The sequence below is a fragment of the Castor canadensis genome, chromosome 2 (assembly GCF_047511655.1).
Source record: "Castor canadensis chromosome 2, mCasCan1.hap1v2, whole genome shotgun sequence".
Classification (NCBI taxonomy): Eukaryota; Metazoa; Chordata; class Mammalia; order Rodentia; family Castoridae; genus Castor; species Castor canadensis.
Genome location: NC_133387.1, coordinates 94748776 through 94758694, shown reverse-complemented (window position 1 = coordinate 94758694; position 9919 = coordinate 94748776). Strand labels below are relative to the sequence as shown.

The window sequence follows — 9919 nt, the reverse complement described above, 5'->3', positions numbered from 1 at the left end:
AAAAGAATGATTGCTCAAATCTGGAAAAAATTTTTGATAAGACAGTATGTGCAAGTCAACATAAAATTTGCTACTTGCTGAGAAGCAGTCATATGTTTTATTAATAAGACTGGACAGAGATGCTGGAGTTTCTATTTATTATTTATAAGGCATATCTAAATATATCTGAATTACCAAGTCTCTGATATGCCTGGTGGTAAAAGGCTATGAATGGAGATGGTTATTAGAGAAACCAGTAATGTCTATGAGAATACTAGTATTAAAATAAAGGAAAATGACCTCAAAAGCAAAATTTCTGTTTATTAGTTCTTGGCTGAAGGGACATTTGTAAACCACATTAGACTTCTGGGGCACAGACTCTTTCCTTCCATCATTTTCATTATTATACACAGTAAAGGGTTTTATCATGACAATTTTATACATGCATATAATGTACTTTGATCATATTTTCTCCCTCTATTATTCTTTCTTATCCCTCCTCCCTTCCCCCTTTCCCTTCCTCTCTGAGTACTACCCCTGGCTAACATTGGAGGTTGTGCTTCTCCATAAACTCAATAATGAACCATACATTAAAAAGAGTGCGTATGGCTGAATGTAGTGGCAAGAGCTTGTAATCCCAGCTACTCAGGAGCCTGGAAAAATATTATCAAGGTTCTATCTCAAGAAATAAGAAAGGCAAGAAAGGTGGTGTATGGGAGCTCTGTGTTAGGTAGAGGTAGGAAGATTACAGAAGGAGAAGGATCTTGGAAGTAGGAGATCATGGTCCAAGGCCAACCAGGGCAGAAAGTACAAGACAATATCTGAAAAATAACTAAAGGAAAAAAGATCTGGGGGCTTGGCTTAAGTGGTACAAGTGGTAGAGCACCTGTCTAACAAGCAGGGAGCCCTGGAGTTCAAACTCCAGTACTCCCCTTCTCCCCACAAAAGAAGAAAGGAAAGAGACAACTGACAGAAGGCTGTTTTTAACATAACCCTCCCCTTCACCCTCAGTTTTCTGAAGCAGGCTCCAAAGATATGTACAGTTGAAATGCTGCATAATGCAGAAATGTTGCCTGTTTTCCTTTGAGGGATGACCAGGTGTTGTGACTGGGGACAGAAGAGAAGGTAGAGAGAAAAACCAGTGCTCTAGAAGGATCTTTTTCTTATACATTCTAGAAGCAATAATTCCACAAATAGTTGTACATTAAAGTTACTAGTTACTAGGTGTTGTAAAAATAGCACAGACTTAATACCTGTTGGAGGGAGGTGGTGCTCAGCTAGGGACATTGAGAGGAGACATAGCTGTCTCCTGTATTTCCTCACTCTCAGTGGGCAAAGTGAAAACAATATAGATGAGACTTAATCAGGGGAAAAACTATCAGAAAAGAATGGTGCCAGAAACTTCAAACATCCCAGTAGAGAAAGATGCTCTCTTAAGATGCTTGGGAACCTTCCACATTGAGAAATTGCTAGACTATTGAATAACTGTTGTATAACCTTAAATGAAGCTTATCCTTTCCTCAAGGTATTCTGCATGTGAGGGATGTAGTAATGAATAAAACCCTTCTTGCCCTCAGAGAGCTCAAAGTTGGAGGGAATGATTGATTCATGTAAAACAATTTGACAAGAGCTTACCATGTTTTTTTATTCACCTTCCTGACGCTCATCTACGAACAGCACCAATTTTCTTATGGGGGCTTGCCTGTGCATTTGAGGTGTTTGCGAGTGTGTCATGGAAAGTTCTCACCTGACTGTCATCTCCCACTCTGGCTGCCAGGATTGTCCTGCCAAATATCTGTGCTTCAACAGTCAGATAGGCACTCTATTGAGTGTGAGATCTGCAGAGGGGACACTTGGCAGCCAGAGAGCCTCATTAGTAGTGATGGTGACAGCTGTGTGGGCAACTTATGGTACAAAATTCTGACCCTATCATTTTTGGACTGAATGAACTTGACTATATATTTGTGATAATTAATTTCACATGTCAACTTCACTGGCTATGGGTATCCATAAATTTGGTAAAATATTATTAGAGGTGGGTCTGTGAGGATGTTTTGGGTGAGACTTACACTTTAATCAGTAAACTGGGTAAAGCAGATTGCTAGCTTTAATGTGTGTAGTCATTGTCCAATCAGTTGGAGACTTAAATAGAAAAAAATGCTTGGTAAAGGTGACATTTAAGACCTAAACAAGAATAAGTCTCAAGCCTGGTCTTTGTCTGCCTGGCTGCTCAAGCTGGGACATCAGTCTTCTCTTGTCCCCGGAGTAGAACTTGGTTCTTACACTTTCAGAATTGGACCAGAATGACTCCATTAACTCTTCTGAGCCTCCAGCTTGCTAGCTGCCAATGTTGGGAGATTTCCAGCCAACTGCTAATCAAGTAGGCCAATTCCTTGTATTTGTATTACAGATAAAGATATCTTTTTGGTTCTGTGTCTCTGGAGAACTCTAATAAATATTTATTCCCTCAGATTCCCTCTAAAATTCTCATCCTTGTCCTCCCAGTCACTCATATCTTTCCAGTGAATACTACTTGTTACACACGCTTTAGCTTAAAGAACTCAAACTTGAACAGCTCTGGCTGTAATGTACATATAAGTACAGTATAGGAACCTTCCTTTAAGGTTCCTGGCAAGAGTTCATAGTGTTGGTGACTGAGTTTAGGAAAGAAAATGGAGCATTTGCATATTGCAGGGGAAAAAACATGAACCTTGAAGTCAGATTCTTAGGAAAACGCCGCACACCGCACACAAAGGAGGCTCACGAGAGATATCTCATGTCCAAAAGTTCAATAAGCAGGCTGGCTGGCCGAGAAAAAATGGCGCAGCAGCTTCTCTAGGCGGGTCTGACCTTAAGTAGCATTTGGGAGAAAGCAAGGGCAAGGGACGGACAAAGAGAGGTGGTGGGAGATAAGGGACAGTAGGCTTTGATCTGCAAGGGATGAGACCAGCTGCAGCTTGGGCTGCAGAAGGGGCAGTTCTTATCACAGATGAATCTGTGTTTAAAGTGAATACTTGCCAATACTTTTGTATGACCTTGCAGTGTTCACTTAATTTCCAAGTCTCAGTTTCCTCCACTAAAAAATAACATATCTGTAAGTGTAATCATATTATGAGCATCATATGACATAATTCTTGCAACATGCTGGGGTTATCATTATTTTACAATTGTATTTATTCTTTTTTTTTTCTAAATTCTAGTAAATGACTTAGAATATTCTGGGCAGATTAGAATTTGAAAATTCAAATGCATTTCAGCTGGGGAAAGCATGTGGAATTGAAGTGAAGAGGTAGCTAAGGGCAAGTTTGGGGTGTGCGGTGATTTGTAATCACAAAAACATGACAAAATGAAGCCTGAGAGTCAGTCATGGTAATGAAAGCTATGGTCATAACAGAGAGTTTTGGGTTTATTCAAGAGGTCGTGGGGGTCTTTGATATCTTTTAGGTGGAAAAACCAGATCATACATTTTATAAGGATCAGTCTGTAAAATCTTGGAGTGTGTGTTGGAAGAGGTGAAACTGGAGAAGGGAGATCAGATGATAGCTGTCACAGCCATGGTGACATTTACTCAAACAATGCTGAGTACTACTTATTATATCCTCTATGTGCTAGGTGTCCTGTAAGTGCATAATAAATGTGATCTCATATAACTTACGATAACATTGCGATGTAAGCGTATAACTAACTCCACATAAAAGAAATATTTTCCTAAAAGAGATTAAGTTGACAAAGTTGTATAACTATGGTGCACAAGAGCCAGAATTTGAAGCCAGCTGTCAGAGCTGGAAACTCAAGCTGTCTGCTCCCTGCTGAGGCTTTTTAGAAGCCATAGTGAGGAAGAGGAAAATGACTTAAGACAAATGTACAGCCAGATGAGACTACTTCAGATCCAATAGTGTTGCATGTCTCATTATATAATAGTGAAAGATTTCCAGTGGATAAACCCAAGAGAGAGAGAGAGAGAAAGAGAGAGAGAGAGAAAGACAGAGAGAGAGAGAGAGAGAGAGAGATTTCTCAGGTTCTTGGCTGAGGACTCAGGCCACATAAGATGTGAGGCCCTCAGGAAGGAGTCAGGGCACTGGGTCTGGGCACATACTTCCTAAAGGGGTGTCAAGAATGCTGTGACCTGAAGAGAATCAAAGATACCACAAAGGAAACCGTGGTACAACTAGAGTTATATTTCAGCAGCTCACACTGGGATTACAATCTAAGTAGCATTTTACATCCTCCAAGAATATGAACAACATTTAAAACTACAAATGAGTGTTTGATGGGAAGAGTGCATATGAGAGCTCTAGCTCATCCCTTGGCTATTCTAAGACCTTTTTTAGAGCAATTTTTACAATGAGTTCTAAAATAAGTTAAGGATACTTTCTTGAGAACCATAAAGAACAAGAATGGGGAAGGCACAGGGTTCTATATTCTCATTTCTTATTGAAAATGTTAACAATAATACACGGTTTTAATAAAATCTTTAACTAATCCAAATGCCTCTGTATTTCCCACAAGGCTAGGTACGTGTTTGCTGACTTACCACTGTGCAGGCAGTTCTTGATATCATGCTTGCTACTCAAAGGCTCAAAAACATTAATGAAAGAATGGCTCAGTTCCATAGTTTGCTTTTTCAATCCCTGTGATATGCCTTTTTTATTTTAATGTAGAGAAAAGTTGAATTATCCCAAATACATATAGAAACGATAGTATATTTCAGGAGTTTTTCCTGCATATAGGTCAGCTTCCTGAATTATCCAAAGTACATTTCTGGTGGATCTGGGACTATTCAGAGTTTTATTCCTCAGGAGGCATTTAATACATATTACTTGCTTAAGAAACAAAACCACCAAACAAAATTTATAGAAATGTGGGCTATTTGGGGAAAAAACCTTCAAATCCTCAGAAAGCACAATGCAGCAAATGAATGTCTCAGTGATTCCCATAAGTAGTAAATAGTTCTATGTTCTGACACAAGGTTCTAATGTGAATTTTCAATAACTTTTTTATCACTCCTATAATCTTCCATTGGAAGTCTCTTGTGTGATGTGCCTTTGCCAATGCTACTGGTAAAGCACCATCCATAAGAGACTTTTTGCATGCTGATTCCAGCTGTAGACCTGGGGTGATTCTTTGCCTCATAGTCCACTAAAAGGCCTTGGAGAAGTATTGTTTCTGAGGAAGATCTAGATGCTCAGAGAAACTGTGCTGTGTCTTGGAGATAATACAATGAAAGAAAAAAAGCAGTAAGAGGTAAAAGGTATAAAACCTGACAAAATGAAAGAGAAACAAAACACACTGACTATTCTACTAACCATTCCCCATTCCACAAAAGAAACTACACAGAGAAGAACACAAATGAGAGAACTGGTGTCCATAAAGAAAAATCTCAAAACAAAGAGCAATTGTTTAAAATTATTATCTAGCGGGGCATGGTGGTACACACAGCTAATCCCACCTATGAGAGAGGTGAAATCAAGAAGATTGCATGTTCAAGGCTAGCTGGGGCAAAGCTGCAAGACCATATCTCAAAAATAAAATTAAAAAACAAATTAAAAAAGGAAAGAAAGAAAAGCGCTGGAGGTATGGCACAAGTGGCAGAGGACTGGCCTAGCAAGCACAAGGACCTGGATTCAATCCTCACCACCTAAAATAAAATAAAAATCTAAGAAAACTTTCCAGAATTAAATAAACAAATCTATACGTTGAAAAGAAATAATAGTAGATACTTGGAAATTTGCCTCTGAAGGATCAACTTTAAGGCATGTATTACTTTAACTGTTAAACTTTTTAAAAACTTTTCAAATACTCCTGGTCAAAGTACAGGAGAATCAATCTGGCAACAAATTTCTTAGATTCATCAAATAAGGAAAGATGAAATTAAAGCTGCGTTTTCAAGAAATAGAAAGAAAAAAAAAGTGTGAACTAAGGCTATGATAACCAGCTTAAAAGTCATTCAATTATCAAGGACTTAAAAAAAGGTTTTGAATGTGCCGGCATTAGGGGAATACTACATATATGTGCCCTTCCTGAGCAGTCTATTCAAATATGATCTTATTCAAACAAAAGATGATTGGAAAATTCAGTGAAAGGACTGACAGCAAGAATCTAATTTATTTCTTAATTATATAGTAAAGAATAAAACAAGGTGGGAATATTGTTAAAGAATATTTATAAAATATCATCAGTTCTGACCAACTAGCAAGAATAAAACTTTTAAAATGTGAGACGGAAAGGAAAAAGAGGGACTAGAATAATGTAAATTTATTTATTATAGGTCATAGATGGCAGCCAAGGGTCATATCTAAAACTAAATATGAGGCAGCAAAATGATAAATAAGGAAAAAAGATACCAAGGGCAATATTAATAAGTATTCATACAATAGAAGTTTTTAGAATACAAAAATTCATTTCCTAACTGCCAAAAACAATTGAGATAAAGCAAAAGGGACCAGCAGATACATAGTCGGGATACTTGTGGCGTTTGGGCTTTTCTAGTAAAAAAATAGCACATGATCAGATGTGCTATTACTTGCAAGTGAAGTAGGGACTCTTAAAATCAAAGAAGGTATGAATGATGACATGTTTTGGGGTATTATCAATTAACTGTTATGCAATGGCTTTTAGGTGTGAGAAAAAAATGATTCAAGGCATTCAGAAGAAAGCCTTTTTCTCTGCTATTTTTTTAATCTACTTGTAAGACGGTGGTGAGTTAGAATGAATCTTTCCTTTACCTGTGGAATTATCCAGTATTGAAATGATAACCAGATGAGAGCTATTCCCAGCCTAGTTATAAATTATAGAAGGCAGAGGCATTGTCACATACAGATACACGAAGTATTCAACCGCAGCCGAACAGAACTGCACATGCCTGGCTGAGCACAAGGGATTCGTGTACCCAAAGATTTACTCTAGTAACTTTTGAAGGAGAACCTCCTTTCTTGAAAATGGCCATAATGATATGCTTTTCTTAGTTAACTTGACTTTAGAATATTTGAGAGGAGGAGAAATTGTGGAAGGAAGGTAAGAGGCTAAGAAGAGAGGAAAAAAGAGAAGAAAGGAAACTCCTTTATATCAATTCCATGTTGTCTTATATGATAAACCCCTAAACAATGTAAGAAAGATGACATTTCTTCCTAGTTTATATTTTAGGATACTGACTCTGAGAAATTCATGAGGTTATAAAGCTAATAGGTGGTTGAAATGTGATATAAATTCATATTTTTCTGAGTCCAAAGCAAAATACTCTTTTTCCAACTCTGCCTTGTGTCCTTTTGTCCTCTTATCTTTCTCTTTTTAACTCAATGACCATTTCCTTGCTGCCAGTGTGCCAGGGACTGTTCTAGGCATAACAAGTAGAGAGTGTACCAGACAGATGATGGTTCTGCTCTCGCAGAATGTGCGTTGTAGTGGAGACAGACTTGAGCAGATGCGTAAGAAGAGGATCAGACTGTGGTGCATGATAGGAAGATAGCTAAGGATGGAGCTAAGAGCAAGTGTGGCTGGGTGACTGCTTCAGACTGGATGACCGGGCAGATGGCTCTGAGGAGATGATATTATTCTGGGAATACACTCTAGCAGGAAAGGAGCTTATGTATATAAAAAGAAGAAAGAATACTGGTGGCTCTGGGTGCAGAAGCAAGAAAACAGATTTGAAAATGGGGTCAGAGAGGTGAATGGGAGCAGACTGGGTGAGTATTCTAAGACTGTAGTAAAGCATGTGAGTTCTATTTTGAGGCTAGTGAGAAACTTGTGATGGCTTTAAGTAGGAAGTTGTAGAACTCACTTTACCTCTGGAAATATCACATTGGAGCAGGAGAGCACAGCAACGATGCAGTTTTTATATCATTCCCCATCATCTCTCTCTCTTTCCTGGACACGAAAGATGAGCAGCCTTCTCAGTCACATGCTGCCTGGGTCATGAATGTTCTACCTCAACACGGGTCCATGGCAATGGAGCCAAGCAGCCATGTACTGAAACCTCTGAAACCATGAGCCAAAATAAATCTTTCTTCCTTAAAGTTGGTATTTTCAGGTATTTTTCACAGTATTGGAAAGGGGACTAACACAAATATTGAGCACATTTTGTGCTGACTGATGTGTATTTTATGGATGCTATCTAATTTATTCATGAATCCAGTTGGATAGGTATCACCTCCAATTTACAGAGGAAGAAACCTCAGGTAAGAGAGAGATTAAGCAACTTTCCAAAACACAAAGGAAGGGATGGTACATCGGACATTTGTTGGTTTCTCTATGAATCCATTCTCTGTTTTGACTCTTTTCCATGAAGTGTGCATTCTTTTGGATTTTTGCTCCAATTTATTCTTAGTGTAGCATGCAAAATTTTAAACTAGGAAATTTAAGTTGTAAGCAAAACAAATAGCTTAAACAACAGTTGAAAGTTTGAATGTTTGAATTTACATAATGCATTTTGGGGCAAGATTTAAAGAAATAAAACATTAAAAATGCTGGAATCCTTTTGAGTTAATCATTCTTCTAAGATTTAGAATTACTTGATCAATTTTAGAAATCTGTTGAGACGTGAATGAACTGACATTAAACCTATTAACTTACAAGAAATCAATATGTTTTCAATACTTAAGAGCATGGTATACCACTCTATTCGAGTTTCCTTTTGTGTCCTTTAGTAAATGTTTACATGTTCTTTCATATTCTTTTAAAATTTTATTTCTAGATTCTAAATACATTATTTTGGGGCGAGGGGTTTAGTTGAGTGGTAGAGCACATGTCTAAGCATATGTGAAGCACTGCAAAATAAAACTAAATAACAAATAGATTATTGCTACTATAGTTGTTAAAGGATTTGGGAATAATTTTATGTCTATGTTTGAATGCATTTGAAACAGTTTACGTCCATGTGGGATAGTTCATAAAAACCTGTCTTAGAAGAGGGTAAATAAATTCACTTCAAAAGCTTGGTATTTGGGGCATTTTTCTTCTAGAGTGTTTCTTTTATTTGTTCTAGATAGACTTGAAACATGATTGGTTACTGCTTCCAATGTGTTTTAATTGACACGTTTGTTTGTATTTATGATGTACAGTGTAGTAATTCTATGGATGTATACAACATGAAATGATTGGATTGAGGAAATTAGTATCTGCTTCTCCTTAAAACTTGATCATTTCTTTATGCTGGGAAGCCTTAAAGCCCTTTCTTCTAGTTCTTTATGAGATTTTTAATAAATTGTTGTAAACTATAGTCACCCTACTGAGCTATGGAACCTTGGGGCTTATTCCTCCTGTGAAATTGTATTTTGGTATTTACTGCTCATCCTCCCTCAATGTCTCTTCTTACAACCCTTCCTAGCTCCATACTTCAGAATATTTTTTTATTCCTTTCTCAGCTTTTGGTCTCTTTCTGTTTTCTAGTTCACTTAGTTTGGAGAATGTGTATTTTCCTATGACGTGGACACATTTTATCAATAATGTTTGGCAGCCCAATTTTGTGTGAATACATGAGCAAAACATTGATTATTATAGACTCATAAATGCTTTCTGTTTCCTCCTAATCACTTAGCAAATTACTCATTGCTGTTTTGTCTCAAATTACTAATTATTGTTTTTATATTTTCCAATAAATTAGTTCTTACGGTAATTTTCTTTATTCCACTTTCATCTGACTTTGCCATTACTTTTAACTTTTCAGTAAAATTGCTAATAGATTTGCTCTATTTCTTTTAAATAATGATAGAAATATTTAAAACTAGGAATTTAATTTTCAACTTCAAGCTGGCTACATCATAAACTTCTTTATGTGATTTATTTTCATTAGATTTTTGTGCCCTCAAATTCTAGGATGTTCCTAAAAAATTTTCTTCTTTGGTGGATTAAATTTTATATGCTTAAATTTAATAAACTAAGAATGTTTTTTCTGTGTGGTGCAGAAATATGTTTAATATAATTAACATTAAAGCAACTGAATTAC

General features: G+C 36.9%; 1 long non-coding RNA gene across 1 annotated transcript in view; it reads left to right on the top strand.

Moving 5' to 3' along the window:
• Positions 1–7440: 7440 nt before the first annotated feature.
• Positions 7441–9919, top strand: part of LOC141417378 (uncharacterized) — a 38946-nt gene continuing 36467 nt past the window's right edge. The window contains exon 1 of the long non-coding RNA XR_012441919.1: positions 7441–7661. This is a non-coding gene — a long non-coding RNA (uncharacterized lncRNA). The remainder of the gene's footprint in view (positions 7662–9919) is intronic.